The sequence below is a fragment of the Aythya ferina genome (genome assembly GCF_964211825.1).
Source record: "Aythya ferina genome assembly, chromosome: 11".
In the NCBI taxonomy this organism is placed as follows: domain Eukaryota; kingdom Metazoa; phylum Chordata; class Aves; order Anseriformes; family Anatidae; genus Aythya; species Aythya ferina.
Window position 1 is genome coordinate 18,197,969 of NC_140307.1, and position 25,623 is coordinate 18,223,591.

General features: G+C 36.9%; 1 protein-coding gene across 8 annotated transcripts in view; it reads right to left on the reverse strand.

Moving 5' to 3' along the window:
- The window catches only part of TCF12 (transcription factor 12), a 158,667-nt gene that overhangs the window by 115,756 nt on the left and 17,288 nt on the right, over positions 1-25,623 (reverse strand). Inside the window, exon 1 of one of the 8 annotated variants that reach the window (XM_084532356.1) lies at positions 10,352-10,368. The exons of the other annotated variants lie outside the window; for them this stretch is intronic. The gene's annotated coding sequence lies outside the window, so the exon portion shown is untranslated. Of the gene's footprint in view, positions 1-10,351; positions 10,369-25,623 lie in introns of those variants that run through there. 8 annotated transcript variants of the gene reach the window in all.

Sequence of the window (25,623 nt, forward strand, 5' to 3'; positions counted from 1 at the left end):
TAAGCTATCTTTTAAACCACATTCCAAAACAACTAATTGCCATAGTACTCCTACAGTAAATTCATTCACACAGGGTAAGATGACTATTCTAGCAATTGCGCCACTGATCATATACAGAGAGAGCACAAGACTTTTTATTTTTGAAGGAAGGAACAATTCCATCCTAAATGCACTTTGGCCTACAAAACACAACTAATTACTTTTTTCTCCCCCTCTCAACCAGACTTATCCCATAAAGGGTTCTGAAAATACAGCATAAATGCCTAATGTGATATGTAGTATAAATCACGAAGCTTTATAGCACCACAATTTAGAAAAAAGACTTCAGTGCAGGTTACTCCACACCATCATTCTTAAGTCCAAACTTTATATTGCAAATTTGTTTTCGCTAATGTATCTCAGACTGGCCACATTACAAATAAAATGCAAGAAAATACAAGCTGGTATTTAAGTAGCTACTTATGCAGTGATAGCATTCTAATCATTATTTCCTTAAAGAACATGCTTTATGAAGTTATAAAATACTGTTTTAACAAAGACAGCCTGCACAAGGCATGTTAAACTGAAAGTACAGTCCAATCACCCAGATGAAAACTATGGACTCCTTTCTTGTACTGCAGGAAGAACCCTCAAGGCTGGAGAACGCTCTTTGTAAATGCAAAAATTTCCCTATATTGAGCCAAGTTCGTGGAAGTTTGCTGCATTTTGCAGCTGACAGCATTGTTGTTGTTTTATTGTAATTGATCCAGGAGCTGAGTAAAAAGTCGTGGCTGGCAGTGACAAAGGCGAAAGTAATCTTTTGGCACAAGTGACTCTTCTCTGCCAGAAACAACAGCACCAGTAATCCTATGATAATCACAACAAGTCCTCCATTGCTTTAGTTGCAGAAGACATATAGTAGGAGGAAGAAAAAAATCTTACCCTCACAGAAGTGTGAAAGTTTAAGATGATACATAATAATCTATAGAGGAAACAAGTCAGGAGATAATGGTTATGCATGGAGTGTTTAGACCCCTAATCAGGAAAACGTGTTACTTGTTTAAAAATTATAAACTTGTGTCAGTGAGACACAAGGACTTATGTTAAGGTTCTGCTAATTAGCATATGCACAGCTAAAAATTCCCATATTTTCATTCTACCGTTTGAATTATGCATATAGATTGATCAAACATCTCTAAAACAAAAATATAATATTTTAAGGTTGGAAGGAAAATTATGTTTTAACTTCTTCACAAAATTCCTTTTTCTAAAAAAGCCCGTACAGTTAGCTGGAGTAGTCAAGAGTATCAAAACTTTTTTTTAGAACCAGGTGTTTCTCCTATTTTTTCATGGGTCATTTTTTCTTTTTCTAAAAGCCAAAAGTAGGCTTACAGCTAGATCAACTGTTTAATACGAATTTGCATGTGAGGTATACACATTCTCACTTTAAACCTCCTTGAAGATTGCACGGAATTATTTCATATACCACATAAAGAACACATACGCTGTGACTTACTGCTACAAGATGTTTTGATTTCACTTGGAACGATACCCCTGCTGCCCCCTGGCCCCCCAGGCAAAATAGCACATGCCAGACGAATTAAGAACTGGCTACCCAACAATTCCCAGCCAGGAAATCAGATACATATTTATGCTGGTGCTTAAGGAACCTGTTCTGCTTTTTACACTATTTTTTTTCCCCACTGATGATATAGACAAGAAAAAATCTCTGACTCTGCAAGAGTCAGAGACCCAGATCAACTCCAGCAGGCTGGGCATAAACTAACAATATTGCATACTTCAGTATAGCCAAAGGTATTTATGCATGAATGAACCAGAAGCGTAAGATAAACCTTCCAGATGTGGGTGGGAAGGTGGACACAGAGTATAAAATAGGAGCAGTAATCCCAAAAGAACATAGGAATCACCCTTGGTAATATCAATTTAACATGTCTCAAAGGAATGGTGCCACTGAAGGGGCTCAAGCATTTTCCTGGGAAAGCCAAGACAGGGCCAAACTGGGCAGACCGTCACCTTTGTAGAACACCTGCCACGAGGGAAGCTGGTGACCAATCCCAGCATCTACTAATTCATCAAGGAAGTCAGCGGAGACAGAGAAGATATAAGTGTTCAGAGAGCACTGAAAAATGTGTCACACGTGGAAACGCTCCAGTATCTCGATCTGTTTACGTAATCCAAAGAAGAGGCATGTAAGGGTCTAATAATACAGATATTTATATATATATAATGCAGATATATGCAGTTCAGCAAGCAGAAGTATAACAAGGTTCTACCCCTTCCTCTTTTTTTTCCTCCTTTAAAGCGCACTAGGCAGTGAGGATAGTAAGGCACTGAAAATGACTCGTGCTGATTTCATAGCCTTCAACCAAAATCAGTTCCTGCTGTAGTAGATATGCCATAATTTAACCAGGGAATAATTCAGTGATTTTTGTAGTTGCTGCAGATGATTCAGCCAGCAGTTGGTGGCCTGGTTCTGGCTCACAAAGCAATTCTGTTTCATGCTCTACCTCTGCCTCCCCTGCCCTCAGTCGCCCTGGAAGTGGTCTCTGCAGCTCTGCGACCTGCAAGCGCAGCCCAGGCCCCAGGAAAGGCTGCCTGTTCCTCCATCACCTCAGCAAGATCAGGCCAAACAGGTGCAAGAATACACTCCAGCTTTATAAATTGAACTCTAAAAATATTTTTAAGGTTTGGGTTAATGTCACTGTTAAGATGGCAGTGTGAGCATTTCAAGCTCTTGTAGAGGAGAGGTTGAAGAAGCCTGTTGTGTTACTACTTCAACATATGTATTCATCCTGAAGAAACAGGTCCAAACATTCATTTAATAAAAAAATTGATTTTACAAATAAACTGAAATGAAAGTTGGTGTTCTTGCTGGTTTAAGACAAAGAAGACCGTATTTAAACTTGTTTCAAGAGACTTGAGCTCTAATGTATGTGTAAGCAAGATAATATACTTTATAGGGTTACCATCTGCTCAAAAAATGATTTGACCCCAAAAAAATCACATTGTAGATTGTTATACTAGGTACTCAAGCTATGAGTTTCTATCTTTTATAGCTTCTTTATCCAATTTTGTTTCACAGTAATGATATTCCTTCAGATCAGATTCAGCAACTGAAATCAATTGCAAAAATACCTAGAGCACAAACTGTAAAAGCACAGATTGTATTTTGCATCTTAGACACCCAAGCAAACCGATCTGTTCTTAGACCCCATACTGCACCAGTCTATTGTGAAGTATGATACAAATTATGACCTGAAATATAATTTTAGACTCTGATAAGTGGACACAAAAGGAAATCAGTTTTCCTTTGTCAAAGCAATCTCAATTAAAAATTTTAAGTCTCAATAGGTTAAAGTAGTTCTCAGCCTCTTCTTGTTGATCCCAAATAGAAAACATTTCTCATTTTATGGTAGACCTAATATTTCTAATAGAATATACACGATTTTATTCTTTTAAGAACACACTTGGACTTCGTAAGCCAGATAAACAAGAAAATATACTTCCACATATTGCCATTAAAATTACTTAAACCAAAAGCAGCTTAGACAATACATGTCATTTGGTGATCTTAAAATAAACAAAGCATGAATCAAATGGAAAGGAGAAATGAAACCTAGGCAAGCTAAGAGCAGCATAGACACTTAAGTGCCATTTCGATAAATTCAGATGCAACACTAATTCGGTAGAAGGCAAAACACTTTCGTTTCAAACGCTACAGAGCTTTCTCTATACCCCCCACGCAAAAAAGGAAAGGCAAGGGGAAACATTTCAAGCATGAAAATATATTCATGAGAAACTTCAAATCTCCATCTGTAATGATCAGAGGCGAATCAATGATAACTGAAAGCTAAACAGAACACTCCAATTTAAGTGGAGTTCAGTACTCTTTCTCATTCATAGTTCTTGGAGAAAAATGGAGGAGACCCCATTATGGTACACTTAGTCCCACCCTTGACAAAGAGTTTCAAACAATTCCAGCCTTCTACCTCAACCAGAGGGTTGCTCGAACATGTCTCAAAATTGACTTGTGCTCTGAATGTAACAGCTTTATTTTGATTGTTTTGTTTTGATCAAAGTGAGATTTTCCTGACCAGATCCTGCAGTTCTCTCCAACCCTTCAAATCAGAAAGGAAATTTTCCCATTGCTAACGCAATAACCAGTATTTCTACTTACTAAAGAACCAGTGGGGGTAGTAAAAAAGTATCCCTTTTTGTACCTTTTGTTCGGGAGAATAAGTTAGGGTAAAAACTACCTTGAATCTTGAACCAAAATCACCTGGTACGAACTCCAGACTCCACAAGTCCTTTTGGAAACTTCCTGGGATCATTTTATGATGCATGACCCCCCTGTATTGAACCACAGAGTCTGAGGTTGAACAACTAATCCATTTTGTGGTCTAAAAGTGAGGTTCTCCTATGCTTGACTGCTTCAATATCCTAACCTACCTACCCAGTCAGGTTTGCAAGCGTGAGAGTAAAGCTTGTTTGCTACCAAGGATTAATAACAGAAATCCAAAAGCACATTGAGGCACTACAGAGATTGATGCTACCCTGAATCGGCATCACATATCTTAATTATGACCTATAAAATATTAGCTTCCATTTTTATTTGCAAAGATCTGTTTGTAAGATCAGTTTCCAACACCAACAGTAATCATGAATAGTAGTAAATAAATTAATTTGCATGTTTGAAACATTGTTTATCCTGAAGAATCCAAGAGCATACGATTGCTTACCTTACACTGCAACGAAAAAGCTCCTGCTATACAAGTTATTTTGGAAGTCATTTTAAGAATAAGAGGTTAACTACACAAAGTTAATTTCCATCCCCAGAATAAGCAACCACAATTAAAACTTCAGAACAAAGTTAATCAAATGGGAGTAATGGACAGCAAGTATACAACTTGCCTGGGTAATAACCAAAGCTTGGACCAAGAGTAGTATTGACAGGTGTTAAAAATGAGTTATAACCTCAAAACTATCAGCAATTTGAATTCTCTTTATGGAAAACTTTAAAAAAATATGTACTTCAGTGGAGAAAATTTGCAAGACCAGTATATTCTCAGGTCAGAAGACAAAGTCAGTGTACATTGCAACTTTTGCTAACAACAAAATACTTACACTGTATAAAGTCAGAAGAAATTGGTAAAAAAAAAAAAAAAAATCTGGTTCTAGAAAAACTGGTGTAAAGCTTCAATTTATTTTAACAATGTCTATTCAAATTGTAACTTGGTACCAGCAATACAGCTGTCTAACTAGCAAGTATGTTTTTGCTTTTTTTTTTTCCTCCACTCATTACCTAATATAATTTGATATAGGATGTAAAAGAAAAAAGCAATTACTACTTTTAACTTAATTTCACAATCCTATTCATTCCTTGTAATAATGCCCATGTATTCTCTACATAAAGGAACATTAGTTTATTAATTTCTGTAGTAACAGCACTCTCAAAATGTCATTTGTTGTCTATTTTCCCTTCTTTATATTGTACACTTCCTAGACTCTAAATCAAGTCATTGAACAAACCAAATGCCTTGACATAACCTAGACACTTCAGATACAACACAACCTGCTTGAGACAGAATTGGAATTGGCATTTCCCACCCAAACTGTCCTATAACAGAAAATGGCATACTGCTACACCCTTCTTACCAGAAAAAAAAAATTAAAAATTAAAAAAAAAAATCAGGTTCAGTTCAAAGAGGAGGGCATATTTAGTGTATGTAATACAATGTCAGTAAAACATTTGTTATTTCTGTTAACTCAAACAGTACAAACACAAGCCAGTAGAAAAACTATAAATAACAGCATTTAAACTAGAGAGAAAAAAAAAAAGCAATTTCTTTACAAAGCCCCAGAGGTACTTCGTGAACTAAGGAGTAAAGCTAATCTTTGCCCGTGACCGTAAGTACTACCATTTACTACAACAAACCTTAACACAATTCTTCCATCCAATTTAAGCCTAGATTTCTGAAAGAAAAATACAAATTCTGTTATTTACAGATTATATCCTGCATATAAATAATAGTTACATGTTTGTGCACACAGACTATGTTTTGAAACTTCCTTGGTTGCAAAGGTGAACAAAGCAAACAAGCTCAGAGATCAAGCTTTGAGCAGGGCTACAAGCCAGAGCTCACAGCAAACACACACACAGTTAACTGCTAGTAAATTAAATTGCATCACGCTGCTGAGTCTCCTCCCTGTATCAAACCATGCAGGAGCAGATTGAACAGCTCCAACAAGCAAGTCTGTCTGAAGATACTAGCTATCAGAATGATCTATTCTACTGGCAAATTTGCCTGTGGTTACTTCAGTTATGTCTCAACAGCTTTATATAACCACATACCCTTTAAAATATACGTATTTATATACAAAACAAATCATGGCCAGCGTCACAAGATCGAGCACACCAGGCCAAAAATACTCAAATATAGTCCCAGAGGCAGCAGCTACTGTTACCGGTTGCGTTACATTTCCCAAAACTGCCAGTTGGAGCAACAGAGCATAAAACAATCCAAGTTACCCAGCGTACAACTGAGATGCTAATTCTAATGAGCAAAGCGAGAACTCCAAGTGTGACAGCTTTTCTAAAAGTAAGTCTAAAACAGTCAAGAAGAAGTACGTTCGGTCCTTCATTGTATCACACAGCATCCAGCAAGCTTTGATCCCCCTGAAAGCGTATCAGTAAACAGACTAAATCGTGAACACAAAGAGCAAAGGCGCTGTTCTTGGAGCGGTACAAACCAAGATCAACTTGAGGTCAGTTTCTTTTCACGCTGTAGATTATTGTCACACATTTTTAAACAAGCACAATTAAAATACAATTTCAATTACCCAATTGCAACAAATTAGAAGTGATCTGCTGATATTTAGAAGATCAATAATGCATTAATTAACAATCAGATGTTTGAAGGAAAGAAGAAAAAACAATTTAAGAGCAAAGGAGAAGCCATGCTGAAAAGTACTCACATTTGTACAAAATAGCATGCTTTCCATTTCCTAGTTCACGTAGATGAGCCAAATGGAAAATATCAGACAAAACATTGTCACCTTAGAGATTCAGTATTTTGAGCTTTAAGTAAGATGACAGGTACAGAATATAACACCACAAAGAAGAGGCCAACACAATCCCAAATTTACACTTCTGTGATTTGAAATAATTACAGACATGCAGTCACGATCACAGAAATCTGGGTCTGATCTTTAGAAGATCTAAACCAAGTCCTTTTCCTAAAAGCATGTGGAGGAAAACTTAGATTAAAATACTGTGTACCTTAGGAAAGTATAAGTTCTTTGGCTATCCAAAACTTCTGTGATCTGAAGACCATCTATTAACAGCAGCACAGCATCTTATACCGAACGAAGCAGCATGCTAACATCTTCAGCTTTTCATACAACAAAAAAAGCAGAATACAAAGAAACTAAAGAGGTTTTCATATTTACCTCAGATAGGCATATATTAGAAAAAAAGAACATTTATAACATTTATCACAACTACTTGCTCTGAAGAGCACATCTAACAGACTCACTCTCAGAGAGGGCTTAACTCTCGTTACTGAACAGGAGCGCAGTTACGCAGCAGAGCTGTCTGTACCCAGGTCCAGCACGGAACCTTCCTAACAGAATTCTGTTCCTGACGACTCAGCTGGGCACTGCTTTCTGTTATACGAACATGCCAGCATTAATCACCATCTTGTAACTCTAAAAACGAAGTTTAGCTGTTCAGTATTTAAAGAGTGAAGAAGGGTTAATGGATAAACACAAGCACTGCACGTATCTGCTCATCTAAGCCAGAGAAGTGGTAGGCTAGCTCTACAGCACATGTGAACAAACAAAAGGAAAAATATAGGATATACCAACTTAGGTAATTACTACAATCTGGCTCATTTAGCACCCTTCTTCTTTCACAAAACAAAAATAAAATCAAGATTTTTTTATTTTTTTTTTTTAATCCAAGCAAGAAGCTTTTGCAAGGTTAGAACTTCACTGTTGGCCCTGCAGCACAATGAAGTCCTGATGGCTGCTTGATAATAGCATCTATTAATCTGCCTGAGCAAAATGTTGCTGCTTCTGTCTACTATTTCAGGAATGGAGGAGAAAAAAATAAAAATAGGCTTTAAGTTAACTATTAAAAGCTTTCAGAAGTCCTCTCCTCCTGCATTTATACAGTCCAGAACTTTAGCTGATGAAGTCAGCACTGCCCTACCAGTACCCAATATTACTTTCTTCCAGTATGGATCTTGTACCAGTACTTCCTCCTCCATAAGCTCCCTGGAATGGAGTCCAACTCTTGCCAAACGTTCTCCTTTCACAGAGGCTCAAAGCCAACAATTCTCAATAATTCGGTTACTTCCAAAAGTCATTGTCAGATTCCAGTCTGAACCAACTACAAAGATCTGGCACAGCCTGTGCTGCCAGCAGGGCTCTCAGACACTTAATCAACTAAACAAACTAAAAACCCCACTTTTTCTTTCCTCAGCTTAGAAATATACACTTCTTCCAACTTGTTTGACAGGGATTTTATTGCCTTTTTTGAGGCACATTCTCAAGGTAAGAAAATGTAATGTTATCCATCAAAGGAGAGAGATAAATCCGTCTTGAAACTTCATAGATATCATTATATCTGCCCAAATATTTGCCAAATCAAGCTCCTTGCTGCTTGGGATGTTCGCTGCCTGCTGAGTCAGGCAGGCAGGCTTTGTGTTGACAGCTCCCTTAGTATGAGTGGCATTAAATGATGGCATCCCCACAATGATAGAAAGCTGATGCGATGCAGCGCAGTCTCCTACATCAACAGACAAGCTGGAAGGATGATTGCTCTCTGATGTTAATGGGCCTTGCACCAGTACACAGCAGTACTTCAGCAGAGATGTCTGAGGGAGCCTCGTTACCTTCAATCCCTGAAAACATTTGTTTCCGTTCATTGTGTGATTTCACTAGCTCCTTTTATTAAAATGCTGTTCCTCGCATTTAACAAAGATGAATCGCCTCAGTAGTAAGCTGCCTGATACTTGCATTCACTGCTTTCTTCCTTCATAGCTACCAGGTATTTAAGCAACCTACTGATTTCTGCTGTACTTCCAGATCATCCAAGTTTTAACATTTTTCTACTAACACAGCCACGTTGCTACAGCACTGAAGTCTGAAAGGATTACCTTCCGAAAACAAAATTACACCTTTAGAGGATCAGTAACACAGAAGTAACAATTCTAGAAGAGTCAGAACTCCATGCTCAGCACTGTGGTATTTAAATGACTAGGAGTAATTACAACAATTTAACATTGTTAATTAGAAGAAACATCCACGTATCCCAAACTGAACGAAGTATTATCACTCTAGCTACAAAAACAACTTACTTTTCTATCCCCAAAATAACTACTAAATCTGATGGGATCTGATTCTAGAAATACCTAAAGTTTCTAGCGAAGAGGCTAAGATTTCTCTACCTTGAGTTCTTACCCAAGAGACAGACTTACTTATTTTTCTCCATTTTGAAGACTTGACTACCCTTCTTTCTATTTCTCCTTGTAGCTTTTCATTCCGTACTCCACAGCTCAGCTGGGCTGTGCAGCATTTCTTGATTGCTTAAATCCTAAATACCATACTTTCTACAGAAATGAGTTTTCAATGCTTTTCTTGGAACAAGTTTTATATGAGCTGAAATAGCATTAATAAAATGCACTTTAGAAACCACACACACTTTAGAAGCAGAATTTAATGGAGAAGTTAGAACTGGAATTTATATTCAAATAACCCAATTTTTAATTGGCTTCACTTTTTAACACTACACCTGGAACTTACATACCTGTTATTGTTAACAGATTTTTTTTTTTTTTTTTTAAATAAATAAATGAGGACAAGTAGCACTTTGAATAAACAAAAATTTTGCTGCAGCTTCTCAAAGTATGCTGTTACAGCAGTTCTGTAGGTTATAGCTGGAAAATGCTGAAAGCTGACAAAATGCAGAAGACAGCCTTTCTGTGGTGAAAAGCATCCTTACCTTATTATGTAATTATCCTTCCTAAGGTAATAATACAGCATTAAACACTTCCAAACATTAACTTGCATGTTCTCTAGTCAAGCCACAAGTAGCAATCAATAACCAATTATTTTCTTATATTTCTCCTCCCAGAATGTTTTGAAGTCTTTCATTCTATGAAGCCATAAAACATTCGCACAGTTTCATTCCTATAACGCTTGCACCTCAAAATTAAAACCAGATTTCTAGGGGTATTTAACGAGAACACAGAAAAAATGGTTTTACATTAAAATTAAGACAAATACTGTACAGTTTACTATTACAGGTAAGCAAGAATAAGAACTGAAAGGATATTGAAAAACCTACAATTCCTTAGCGCTGCAGAAAGGAGGTAACCATCAGTCTTCTAAGCACGGCTTCCAACCAGAGCTGTTAGGCATGTGCAACCAATATTAACATGAGATCTCCTCATGCAAAGTAAGCCTTCAAACAGTAACGTTTATCAACTTCTCACAAGGGATTTTGATAGAGGAACCATTGCCAAACAACAGCTCATGAGTCAAGTTTTCTGTATGCAAACACAAGCCTGTCTTACTAACAGCTAAGGGCTGGCTGCCACCCAAAGCAGGCCATGCTGCTTCCCTTAACACTTCGCTGTCCCCACTGCCCATATCCCTGCGTACGTTTCTTCTGTCCCCATACTGGTACCAATGCTCTGTAGGTTCAGAAAGACGCTAGGAGAAAACAAGCATGAAAAACAAACCTGGTTAGCTTCTGGCCAGGTTAGCTGACAGAAGTAGCTCACCACAGGGCCAGAAGAACACCAGTGCTGGCAGAAGAGAAGGGGAGAGAGCACAAGAGTAAGGCAAGGCCAAAAGTCAGGGTTGTGGGAAGGGCCAGGGAAGCAAGCCCTTCGCTTCTTTCAGCATTTGCTAATGTGAGACTGACTATTCAAACTGTTTTGAAACCGATCTGAAACCAGAGTGATTGCTTGGATGCAGGGGGCAGGGGCAAGACCTCACTGTGGAGTGATGCATGAAATTCTACTTTAGGACTACCGGCTTTATCAGGCCATCTTACCACAGCAGTGAATAGTGTGTCAGAAAATAACTAAGTGCACGTTGGAATTATCAAACATGTGATGTTTTTATTTTTTTTTCATTTGTTTGTTTTTAAATAAAGGTTGCAGAACTGCTCAGTGTTAGGGAACAGACAGACTACCCAAAGGTTCGGCATCACCAGAACACTCACTCTCATACTTTTCTGTTCACTTGCTAGAATTTTTGCCAAAATATAGAACTAAGTTACTTCAGGGTAAAGAGCAACCAAAACCAGGAATTTTCCTTCCATTTCTTCTGCAATTAAAGACAAAAAAAAATAAAATAAAATAAAGCACTTTATTCAAAAATGTAAGTACTTTGTTAATTTCAGCCAAAACAAGTCTCGGGCTCCTTGTACCAAACAAGCAGTATTTATGAATTCTTATAGCCCATTTTCTCTTTTGTGTTTTATGACCTAAGTACTGCCAAAACAAGCCAATTTAAAACACCACCTCTCCAGGTGGTGGCTTCAAGTTTAAGTTTTCTTGGCCTTAAATCATGCGCTCAGTTCTCTTTATGTTACTGCTTATGTTTTATGTCTGACAACAACTTTCAGACTTTGCTTCACTTTGTACTTTACTTTTGCATACTCCAACACTCCAATACAATAAAATCTGTTTAAAGTGCTCAGCTTTCGCTAAGCCAGTGAAATTAGAATGTGACCATTCTTAAGGATTGTCAAATATTTTTACAGAAGACAGACTACTCACTTTCGGTTTAATACTCAAAATATCCATAATGAAAGAACAGCTTGTGCCTTTTGAAAGGGATAACCATGACTTTGTATCTGGAAAGGAATTTATTGTATTCCAATCACAGAGAACATAACTACCTTTAAAAATGGTTTTTGTTTTTTGTTTTTTATAGACTCCATTATTTGAGGGTTCTAAAGGCATCAAGTGTCTCTCCACACAGCTTATGTTTGAAAAATTACTGACATAAGTTCAGAAAAAAGACACTGACCTGCTAGGTAGCATTCTGAAGATTCACTCACATAACGCATGAGGCAATTCAGACTAAATATCGTACATAGCTTTGAAAGAAGTTTTCACTGACTAAGCATGCAGAACATACTTCTTCAGAAGAAGCAGGCTCATACTTGTAAGAAAATGAAGGAATACTTCTAAAATGAAGTGAATTCATAACTGAACTCTTCACGTTAATGCAAACGGATGTGAACGGAAGGTCTAGACAGTGTTCATGTCCTTTTGTGCCTTTCCACAGACCTACCAGGGATTTCCCTCAGACAGCCACACCAACACGTTCACAAGTACTTTACAGAGTTTTCAAAAGTGATATGAAAGCCCAGAAAATTAAACAAATGCACACTGAGGCACCTGACAGGATGCATGTGAACTGAATAGAAAAACTCAAGTACAAAAAGCTTCAGTAGCAATTCTTCTTTATTTCACTACATATATCTTAAGATACAAAGCTTAAAAGGAAGTACACACATATCACACTCAGGTATGTATATTGGCAATTTGGACTTAAAAAAAAAAAAAAAAAAAACAACACACGTATTACTGATTATAATACCAACTTCAGTATTAAAGAACACAGATTGCCTTCAGGATTTTAATTCCTTGGTTGGTTATACTTTAAAAAGCAAGAAGTAAGTTTCAAGCTGCATCCATTTACCTTTTCAACTTCACTGAATTTTTAAACATCCTTGTTTAAGCCTTGAATAAGACATTAACCCTGAATCACTTACCAAGAAACCATAACACTGTATATGTTTCAGCCCCTAAGATCTCTTTAGCATGGTTTTCGTTTTCCTGAAGAACTGAAAGTATAACAGTATCTTAATGCTGAACCCATTATGGGAGAAACAAGTGGGGAAAAAAAATACCATGAAATCCTGTATCTAATAGACTACAAAACAACATATAAAAGACAGCATGGAGAAATAATCTCTACCTGCTTTCTGTTAAGAGAGTTCAAAGTGAAACAAAATATCACGTGTGGTGGGACCTCTTAAGATCTGTGAAGCCTCTAAATTGTCCCAGCCCTAGTTCGGTTTTTAAGATTTCTTTAAGCTTGAAGACACCAATGCATCCTATTCCTACAGGATGTCAATCAAACAGCATAACTCTTTCATTGTAAAACCAGAGTTTAGCACTTCACAAAGAGTCTGATAATACAGATGAAGCTAAGCTACTTCATTTCCTTTTCCATTAGCAATGAAATACATTTGAAGACTAAATTCTATATTCACTGCACTTGATTAAATCCAGAGTAATGCCATCTACAATGCTAGCCACAGACAAATAACAGAAGAATTTGATGTGATGCCTGTACTGATCTAGTGCTGTGCTTAACATGTTTTCAAGTAAGACTCAACTACATCTCAACCACATCCCTCATTCTAATAGTAAGCTTTAGAAAAATTCTTGTAAGCCTCATAATGAAATTTCTACTGAACAGAAAATCAAAAAAAAAAAAATAGAAGGACACATCTCTCCCTCAAACAGGTATATCAGACTCGGTATTTGGTCTAACAGAAATCCTACAAATATAACTGTGTACTTATTAGGTGTATGTCATTTTTTACACAAGAAAAATCACTCAGCCAGACATTTTCAAAACAGCTCCGAAATTAGTCTGTAACTGCAGCAATCTTAACTCAGTTAAGCTTCCAGACTGCAGCCAGTTCACAGCAGGTCTGAGTAGCTCAGTTGTTAACAGCAGCCGAGAGCTCCAAATTAAATCATATCAAGCAGCTCATAGCACAGGTACAAGTAGTTCATCCTAAAAACATACTAAAAGAATATAAAACAACGTTTCCACTGACAGAATTTATTGAAACAACAGAAGTTTCAAGAACAAATCTAGAAATCGACTTCATGAACACTCTGAAACTACAAAATGCATTGAAGTTTAATGCTCTGTCTGAAATGAGTGCTCACAAGTATGGCTGTAGCCCTGAAAGGTTTGGAAAGACAGAATATACTACTGATGAGAGATAGGGTAAAGGTAAGAACCACCAGCTTTAGGTAGCTTTTTACTATTTTTTTCTTCTTTCTTTGGTGGTGTCAGCCTCATTTGAAAGGGAAATCTCTCAGCAGAACACATTGCATTTGAGAAGTAAATAAAATAAAAGTAATTCAAGGTCACCAGCAGTATAAAGATGAAGAATGAACCACCTGTAGAGGTCAGTATTCTAAAAGTGTATCAGCAAAAATGAAGCTGCATACGTCAAGTTCCCTATTTAGGATGAGCCATGAGTTCATGCTGTTGAACAGGCAATAATCTAACGCGCTATACACATGCGCATATTCTTCCTTGTCCTCTTGACAAACAGCACAGGAATGATTTTGCTTTAATGTAACGTGGAGGCAGATGAAAACCACCTATAATTAAGAAAGTAACTGTTTCATCACAGGAGTAGTACTTGAGTAAACTGCTTTTCTGCGGCAGAAGAGATCCACCACTGTGATCGGCTGTTTAACAAATTTAATGTCAAGAACTCCTACACAGAACTGCTTATAAAAAATCACAGATACTCTAAGTCTACTATAGTTCAAAAAATTTAAAATACATACTGTACTACAATTCAAATTTCTTATTATTAAAACATGAAAAACTGGTCAGACGTAAAAGAAAATGTATTATTAATACACTACACAGTGAAAAGGATAATGAGAATTAATATAATTGTATCTGTCCTCTGAAAGCATCAGACACACCAGACAAGATATCAGTTTTAATCTAAACTTTCTGTTGATGTCAGCAAGAAACTAGAACAGAAAACACCTGCTACATAAAACAATTTATTTCTCTGACATACATTTAATTCTGCTATGTTGACCCAGACATTTCAGAGTTGCTCCTTGAATGAAGGAGCAACAACTTAATTTTAAGTTATAAAACTGAAAGTTCTTACATTCTTAGGAAAAAAGCCAAAAAAATAAAAATCTAATGAGGCTCCAACCAACTCACTGTTTTTTAAATACTTAACCTCATTATCTCATATTTGTTTGCTGTTGTTATGCTACAGACAATTACTTCCTGTCTGCCAATACTTCCCTTTGGGACACTGTTTTCACTGAGGTTCTCCAAGTTTTCATCCTCTCCAGTACGTACCCAGGTACTGTACGTGGATCCGGCTGTCCGCTATACAAACAGTTCAGACTCCATCTAATTACTCACACAACACACGCCAGCAGTAACGGTCAATGGGTTGATCTAACAAAGCATTTGTTTCGGAACCTGCTTGTGACAAGTCATATTCTTGCATGTTTGATTTTTTTTTGCATTAAAAACAAGGAATCCATCTACTAATCCAGAACACTCACATTATCAATTACGCAGACAAAGAAACCAGGAGGTTCTTTGAATAACAAAACCTTTGAATAAGATCTTATCAGCAGAACTCCCTGCGCCAAAGAACCCTGTACTCTTCAGCCTATTTACTTAAGAGTATGAAGGAATTACTTTAGTACATGACCAGAGTATTTGATGTGTCACTCTGTTCATATGCATAAGTGGGGGTATCAAATAACAGAGAAACTATCTCAGAGCAAAGCTTTATTTGCTGTCACCATTGCAAATACCGAAACAGAAGCATCCTCAAGTTTTTCAGCCTACAAACTACTTTGAATTGTCTACCAGTTTAGAACGCCATTATAGTTAAGAAACTCCGCAATATATTTCAATGTCACTGCCAGGATCATCATAGGCAGTGACAGAAACCATTTCCCTACAACTTCAGGACCTTCTAATGTTAGGACACTGTCATTTCTGATCTTCAAGGGGATCAGGATTTTCAAAAACTTCTTTGGGATCCTGTCTTACAAATGAAGTTTTCTGTAAGCAGACCTAGATCAAACTCATGAAGTTGTTATGGAACTGCAGAGATTTAAGATTTATAAAAAGAATTTTCTAATGCATACTTGCTCCAATAGCGCCTTAAGTCAAACTACTGTAATGTTACAGTTTCTTTTTGACATGGCAAAATCATATACAGGGATAAAAACTTGATGAAGCAGTATCTAGGTATATACTTAATGGTTATAAACAGCAGATAAGATTTTTAAGACTAGCTAAAAGAAATATTGAAGTTCTCAGAGAAATAAACTGAGATTTGAGTCTTCACAGGTTATGAAAAATTTTATAAGAGCCTTAATCAGCACTATGACTATTTTGAGAGGCCAGTTTAAAGTATTGAAAAAACAACTTTCTTCTCTCAAGTGGGCTTAAAATGTGTGTCCAACGCCCATACCACTGGAAGAAGAGTACAAGTGAAAGTCATTTGAAGTTTCTTCAACTGAATGTCTTAAACTGAAAAATACTTGCAGCCACTGTGCTAGAAATGGCACAAACCTCAGACAGAAGGCGCAATTTCCTTGTCAACAGATTTTCACGGCATGGCCACATCTGTAATATGTGGTAGCAAAGGCAGACAAGTAAGGAAAAAAAAAAAAGAGGAAAACATAAAAACCTGAAATGGCTCCACAGTCCAGAAAGCAAATATAAGCATGTGTATATGAACTACTTGACCAAATAAATCACAAAATGATTTGCTTCTTCTTTTAGTCATTCAAGTTAAAATATTCTGGGTAAAAACAGAAAGGAAAAATAAAGATCTCTGAAAATCACGAGTAATTCTAAACCTGCAGGAGATATTTTTCTATTACAATTAGACAGCAACATTAAAAATACAAAACCAACACCACGAGCCAAACAGAGCACGTTTCAGTAGGTTTGATGCCCATTGAGACGATCTGGCATTTAACCATGGAGATCCATCTTAAAGTCACCAATTTCTCTGAAAATGCTGTGTGTTCCAGCACAGTGCCACCAAGAAACTTTCATTGCTATGTTTGTCTCAGCACTTTGAAAGAGTGCACCTGCCCCAGCATCTTCTCTACAGAAGCAGCTCTAGACTGATACAAAGAGGTAAATTTTGCTGAAACCAATCAAGTGCCACCTCTACCAAAGACTGAGAAAAGCTGACTGCCTTCACAATGAAGTAAAATTCTGTTACTCTTTTCACTGTTTTCCCAAATGCATACAAAGTATTTTCTAACTCAGATGTAGCAAGAAACATCTGAAAGGAGTTAAGAGTAAAAAGAGTTTTACAAAAACAATTTAAAAACATTTAAGCAAAGTTACTTTAAACACACATTAAATTTGAATTTAGAATCTACAGATACTGTGAGCTGATTTTTTTTTTCATTTCTAAGTTACAGTCAACAGGCATTATTCTCTGGCATACTAGGAAAAATCTCACTTGAGAAATCAATAGCTGCATCACTGCAGGATTTCTTCTGACTTTTTAGCTAGAAATTTCAGGAGAAGCAATTTACTCATAGCAGAAGTCATAAACTAGAAGACTATCAGACTTTTTTTTTTTTTTTTTTTTTTTTTTTTAAAGAAACACACTTCAACATACTAAAAAGAAAAGAACTCTGCAACAAGACTCCTCCAGTGACTGATGAAATACTGATGAAGTGATTGAAGAATCAAGTGACACTGACATTTAATTCCAGAAAAAGAGTTAGTTTGTTTTTTAAATATTCCCACTGAATGTTACCATTTGGGCAACAGAATCAGCAAAATGTTCACAATACAATTGTCCAGATAAACACAGCTACCTATGATTGAGAAATACAATCAACTACAAGTTTTCATTACCTGCTACAGCAGTGTATTAGTGTTTAATAAAGCATAACATTGCAGATTTTAATATATGTATGTGAAAGGCTTGGGGAGACAACAAACTGTGTACACTGAGATGTTGAAGGGTAAGATTAAGGGAGAGAAAGCAGAAGAGGTTTTCATCCAGCATTTCACATGCCTGACACTAACATCCAATCCTTTAAAAGGAGACACAGGGGAAAGTACAACTTGGTTTTTACTTCAAGGTTGACAGATCTGCATTGAATCATACTTATGGGAATTGGAAATTTATTTCAGAAATTGTTTCATTTTAAACACTGATACCAAAACTAACCAAACCAAAATTTTTTTTTAAAAAAGCAGGTATGCAAAAGCAGCATTTTCTTATACTTTTCAGTCAGATATTCAAATCTGATCAATATAAGACCTAATAACTAGATGATGTAGCAATACTTCACAGAATATGTCCTCAACCCTGCAATCAGGAATTAAATATTAGTTGCAGCAGTGCTTACATTCTTCATACCATTTCATCCAAGAACAGGATCCTAACTGTTCTCTGGCACCCTTATACTACAATGGCAAATAGATGTTTGGATGTTCACAGCACTGGTATGACCTTCATATGATCAGCTTGAACTGCTGCATCATGACATTTCAAAAACTAGCTATCAGTTAAAGAACTGAAGTAAAATCTGCAGTTTTTCCTTAATTTAACTCTCTGAAGCAGCCTTTAGGGGCACAGAGAAGTCAATCTGCAAAACAGTCACTTCCGCATCACATTTCTAAACAATCTGAAACCTAGCAGAGATCAAGGAGCTGATTATTCACAGCTTTCAGTACACAAAATTGTGCAATATTACAGAGCTCTGTAATATTACAGACAGGTCTCAGTGCCTAGAACGACTACATTGCGCAATTCAAAAGGTAAAGAAGATGTAATCTTGTCCACAGGTTTATAGCCAAATCATGAAGCTTAGACTTTGCTTCTTACAGGAAACTATTCCATTGAACTGCCAGGAAAAAAAAAAAAAAAAAAAAAAAAAAAGCTCTACTTAATAGCAAATAAGAATTATAATCTTCCAATAAACAATGCCTAAAACAGCGATCAGAAATAGTCCCTATGGTTCCTCTGTAAAGATGGGTACCTCTCTACCCTAGCAAACAACACGCAGCATGAACAACATAAAAAGCTTCTCACCAGTTAAAGCCCAGTCTGAAAGAGCTATTTAAGCCCTGTTACTTTCAGCTGGGACAGTCTCTAGATGCCCAGTCTCTAGATCTCCACATAGAGCATTTATTAAAGGAATAAACAATAACATGACTCTATACAGATTTTTATGTGGACTTGCTATTTTCAGTGGACACATGCTGGTTTATGCTATCATAATTGTTTTTAATATGATAGTAACTGTAGCATTTGTGTTGGAAAGCACAGGCATGATAAAATATCTAAAATGGTAAGTAAAGATCAGTCTTGATTATACTGATGGATGTAAGTTTACCTACAAACTAACAGTTACCTGCGCCATATCTGTGCCACTGTAGTACAATTTTAAGTATTATATGCAGCTTCTGCATGGAAAACGTTTTCAATGAATGTATTAAGCTTATATAGTTCTCTTCTACTTTTACATCTACTGCATCTGTCTTTTGAACCAAAACGGGAAAAGGTAAGAATCACTTCACCAGATATTTTTCACACAAATGTAAAGGTCCCAGCTAGACTAATAAATAGGAAACATCAGGTTTTATTATTGACTGATAGAAACAAAATTATAAACGCAGGATAGGAACTACTGACTGCATTACAAATGAGAGGACTTCTTGGGAGTGAGATGGGCTGGGTGGGAGAACAAACAAGTAAAGGATAAAGAAAAATAAAAGCCAGATATAAACAAAGTGAGAATATTTGAACACCGAAGAGTAGGTACATGTATGTATCACTTTAAGAGAACCTGACAAAGATAAAATGTTTTCTAATAAGCAGCATATGCACACGCACAGACACACAGAGCTCCCTGCCCTTTCCTCTTCCTGACCGTTTCAGCGAACGCGCCATGGGAACATTTCAGGCGAACAGCCCTGCCTCTGAGCATGCAGGCATGTGGCCCACAAACAACTTGCACTAGGCAGGGCTCCCTGCGAGCTCAGAGCCTGCAGCTATGCCACCAGGTGGGAGCTGCTACACGGATGCTGGGCTTCCTCCTAACTGAAATATGGGGAGAGTCAGCCTCTATTTGTTCCCACCCAAGCAAGACTACTTATTTGGATGACAAATAAGGAAGATGGTCACGTTACAACCTCGAATAGATTTGGCTTTAAGAAGAAAAACAAAACAAAACACACACACACCTCACACGTTTAAGTCAAGAGCAGAAAGGAAAATTAGAGCAGACTTGACTAGGATAGATGGAAAGGAAAAGGACAACTGTCCTCAAAAGCAGACTCCACTCTGTGATTCAGGTGCCACAATAACATTCCCTTTCCAACTTAAAAGGAGCTGATCATGTTACAGATCAAGTTAACAGTAGCAGGCAATGTCAGGTTATGAATGCCACAACCTCACCGAAAGGAGAAGAGTATTTAAGCATGATATTGCCATTACCTTACTTAAATCTTACCAAGTCACACGTGCAGAAGTCTGCTCTTTTTAAAGAAGCTAATATATTAATAGTAAATGGATTAATTAATGGACTACAAAGAAACAATATCATAAATTAATTCTGATACATCTCAGCAAAGTTGCTGAAAAAGGAAAAAAAAAAAAAGAGAGAAAAGATAATAAAAAAAGAGATCAGCATTCTAGAAGTATCCCTGGGGGAAAGCAGCAGCCGATCATGGCACACATTACCTCTGCCCCTTGTTCATCCATCTGCTGCACCCCAAGGAATGCCACAGGGAAAGCAAACATGTGGAGCACAGCTAATAACAGCAATTCTGTCCATATTAGAAACTAATTATCACCCTTTCCTATCAGGATCAGTGCTTCCAGAATTATAAGCAATTTACCCTACTAAACGCAGTCTAGAATTTAACACTCAATAACTCTATAGCTTCATTTTAAAAAATGCTGATTTGGAGCTATATATAATACAGATGATATTTTCTTTTCCTTCTAGACAACCTGCTCTCCTGCAATGGAAGGCTTTTTTTTCTTTTTGGTGAAGGAATGAAGAGAAAAAAGAACTCCGCTTAAACACAACCCTGTGCATTTGTAACTCTCAGCTCAAAACTGCACAATAGCTGTGATTAAGTCTATGCAAATGTAGCTGAAACAAAAACATTGGTTTTCTTTTGTATTAGCAATCCTCTGGAAATAACAGCATGAAATCTCATTGCTGCTCCCTAACAAATATATTACTTTTCATTAGACACACAGACCATAAAACTACAAAATGAGATAAAAAGCTGTGAATAGCATTTTATATACTGACCTTGCAAACCGAAATCAGTTTCTCCTTGCTCTACTTTTGTTCTACAAAACTAAAAATTAACAACTTAAAGAACTGCTGAGATCCCTCTGCATTACACTCCTTTGTAAGAGAGTTATTATTTCCTGCAAAGTGTTTGGACCACTTTTGTGCAAAATTAGTGCCTCAAATAGGTGATATTAATTAAAACAATCAAACGAAGAAACGAGTAACAGGTAAAACCGAGGAAAATTACGCTTTGAGTGCTAAGACATGACTAAAGAGCATCAGGTATGGATCAAAACAGTGCTTCTCTCACAGCGATCTTCAGTCCTGTTTGTTTTCTGTCTACTCTGAGTCAAGTACTTCTTCAGCCCTTCTAACCCCAAAGTTTTGTACTGCAGCCTAGCAAGACCAAAGTACCCTTGTCCGAATTCATTCCATGCCCCTCCTGGTTAGCCAGCAGGTGCTACTTTTTGAAGCAGACAAGGTCAACATTCCCCTAAGGATTTGAGCAAAATGCCTCCTTGAGCAAGCAGGCTGGGATTCGAACGCTGGGTCTGCTCGCTTGAGATTGCACATGCTGGCTCAATGCCTTGAGGTAGCAATGTCAAGAACTGTTAAAGAAAGCTTTACAGAGAAGTCTCAAGGATGTAAATGGAAAGTATTCAAATTAAAATCACAGTCAAACTGTTTTGTTTGTAGCTTTGAAGAAGAGATATGGATATTACCCTATAAAAGGTTTTTAGAAGCAAAACACTCCCCAAAATATTTAATTCAAAAGCAAGAACAGCTCAGAGCCAGATGCTGTAAGTATATAGCAGCGCATTGCCTTTTGTACCCAGCCAAATGCAAGACCAGCATGCTTCTTAAGTATTTATAAAGCTACAACTAAATCTTTTATTTTTATTAAAATCAAGAACACTCGAGACGGTATTTATTATCAACGATACCCTTCGGCACGAAGGGATACAAAGAACAAACCTGACACAAAACACCAGCAACTTGACCTAATAAGATTACAGTACATTACAAGGTGCTCATAAGCATTTTCTATAAATGAAATGCAAAGCCTGATGACTTCATATGATCCAGAAGACCAGCCTAAGCTCCTAACGAAGGTATTGTGACAAAGCTTAGTACCTGAAACACCAACCAAAGAGAATTTTTGATGTAAGAGAAAACTTTACGTGGGTTATAAAAGCCATTTTCAAGTGACTAGTTTTAGGGTAGAACTAGAATTCTAGCTACTATGATCCATGTAAAGGTTTTAACATATATAATAATAGGGTTATTCTAGTGGAGAATGTTATTTCTCCCTACAAATCTCACTTGAGAGAGTATTTACAGTATAATAGCATTTGACTGCAAAAATCTAAGCCATGTACATCAAACACACTTGTAAAAAAATCAGTAATATTATATGCATGTCTGACCCTGCACAAACGAGTCTATTTTTCTTTAAGGCAGTGAAAAAGGGATGATATTATGATCTTCTAAGGGAAAAGCAAGCTGGCATAATAAGTGAATATCAAGAACAGTATCCATTAATTTATTCAGTAATAGCTGGAAAAAGAGGAGAAAAACCAAAATGCAACAGCCCTGCACTCCAATCACACAAGCTTTCTACCAATACACAGCAGCAGGTACTGTAGTGAAACAATAAGTATCAATAATAATATAATAAATAAGCAAATTCAGTTTCATTTTTTCCCCTCACTCTTGCAATTTTGAATCTTTCAGCATGCTTAACCCCACCGCTATCACACACACAGCCATTCTTTATCACTGTCACTTACATTCCTCCAGAAAAGGAAAAAATCCTATAGAACATAACCTAAACTAATAATGACACCAATTTCCCAGAGTAAATTTATCAGCAGGGAGAAACTGCCTATGAACTTCTCCACTAACATCCTACTCTTAGCTAGATGCCATAACTAAATTTACATTAAAATAACTGTATAGCTGTACTTCAGCATACAAGAAATACTGTAGTGCTTAGTATCTCATTATTAGTTGTCTCCATACTCAATTATATATATATATAAAGTATAAAACAAAAGGCAACATCATCTGACTTCACACCTGCTTGTCTGTCCATTCCAAGTACCAATTAAGTTAATATCAGTTAAGGTTTTTAAATTTTCTCAGCCCCAAATCATAGAAACACAGATAAATTCTGTTCTATTTAGAAGAGGTACCAGGAGGTACCTGTGCACGTACCATGTATGTAGTACACTAAGGAAGAAGACCTAAAATAAGGATACTTGTACTCAAGCTGGTTAACCTTTCTTGCTAACATCTTCATTAAAAAGGATCTCTTCTATAATGTGAAGTACTTAAAAAGGTTTTTGTTTTTCTCGATTAAAAAAAAAGTTCTGCAAAAAATACTCTTTTTAATTAGCATTTGAAAGACACGCAGACCTTTCAGTAGATCAAAAGCCTACAGCTAGTGCCCATTTCCAGTATCTCTCATATTAAAAGCAGATTTTTAAGCAGAACTCCTTTCTGAAAGACTATTGTGTCCTTAAACACTCACAACTTGTCCCGGGACATGACATAAAACCAAAAGGCAAACATGACAATTAATTCAAAAGTTTCCCGTTCCCAGCTCCAGTTACATTTTACAGACAATATGCTTTTAAAGACACATCATTATTGAATTCCACTTCACACAAACCAACACAAGTCTCCCTAGAACTATTTTCATGACCTCTAATACTAGGGAACACTAAGGGAAGTCAAAAACACAAAAAAGAAAATCAAAAGAGCAAGAAGGCCAACATGCATTACATCCTGGCAATTGGCTTTCTCTAAAGCCAAACACAGCTAAGCTCAAGCCACCACGTGCACAGTACTGGCTGCATGAGCAAACAGCTGCCTGACAACTTGACTCCTGTTGGTCTCATGCAGGAAGAAGATCAGGCAGGGCACTTGAGCAAGGACTTGTTCACTGCTAGATTTATCTGCACAGATGGAGCCATTATGCCAATAACCTTTGTTCACTGACACTTTTTTTTTTTTTTACACACAGAAATCCACAGTTACCTTCCCTCAGAGGAAAGGGTTAAGGCAGAGAGATAATTTGCATACACAGCAATATTCCCCAAATGGCTGATACGATGAGAATTTATATAGAAGTTTGCTAAGGGAACAGTAAGAACTGCCAGCAATCATCTTCAATACAGACATAGTACGGAACGGTAAATCCAGCATCCAAACCAAATTCCAACAATGATAACCAGTTCTATAACGGTAATGATACTACCGAGTGTACTAAACTAAGTATGACATTCACCAGCTTGTAGGGACTTTTACAACGTCAGGTACTTCTCCAGTCTATCATTCAAATGAAAATCCCCAATTAAACCAGGTATTTAGGTGTCTGACTTCTAACCATACAAATGATATTGCTGACACGTTCACTGGTCTAAAGACAAAACTTTTGTTGAACTGAATTAAATGTCAATGAATCTGTTCAGGAAAACAAAGAAAAAACTAACTGCCCAAACTCTACTGAGAATACTAACACTACGTTATCTGGCAACATTTAAAAGAATTTGAAAGCCTCACCATCATATTGTACTTCAGTGGTAGTGCTGAAGATCATCTAGGTGGAAGTAACAAAACTAACAAAAAGTAGCAATTTCACTGAAGTAGCAAATGCTGAAATTCCACATGTCTACAAATAATCAAATCACAAAGACTGGAAACGTTTTGGATAACCAAAAAGGAGACATTATTTCTCCTGAGAAAAGAGATTATACGAGAACTAAAGATTTGGCAACCCAAATCACAGCCTTGGGCCGTTTGCATGCTGTGATAGAACAGTACCAAGGAGAAAGGGTGGCTAATGCTTCACTCTGAATCCCAACGGCACAGAAGATGCTTCTAGTGCTTCTTCACTCCTAGTTGTTCATTGTGACTACTTTCAGAAGAGTAAGTATGCCTTAAATTAAGTGGGTGATCTGTTTTAACAGAGCAGATGCCACTACCAAATCGATGTTTCACAAAGCCACCTTGTCTTTTGAAAATCCTGGGCATCAGATAACTGGGAAATCAGTCATTCCATATCTCAGTTACATCTTTTCAGAGCACGTGCAACATGAAGTTGACAAGGAGATTTTAAAAGAAGTAAAATAATATTTCTAAGTTGTTACATAACGAAGCAGAAATTATTATTAGGATGACCCAAACTCCTTAAGAAGTACTTTTAATATTTTAATTCCAAATGCACGGCAATTCTATACCTTGTGTACTTCAAGGATCATAGCACCAAAAGGGCTGGAAACTTCCTATTTTTAAAATATGCCTGCATTTAAGTTAATCATGAAGCTTCTGAAGAAAAAGAAGTAGACAAAAAACATGTTTAAAAGCCTATTTTAGCCTCCTAAGATTGCATGATCTCAAAAAACACTGAACTCGTCACTGATTCGGGGGGTGATTACAGACAACGCTGTGCTTCCCATTACATTTTCTGTTGCATGTTTTCAGAAAT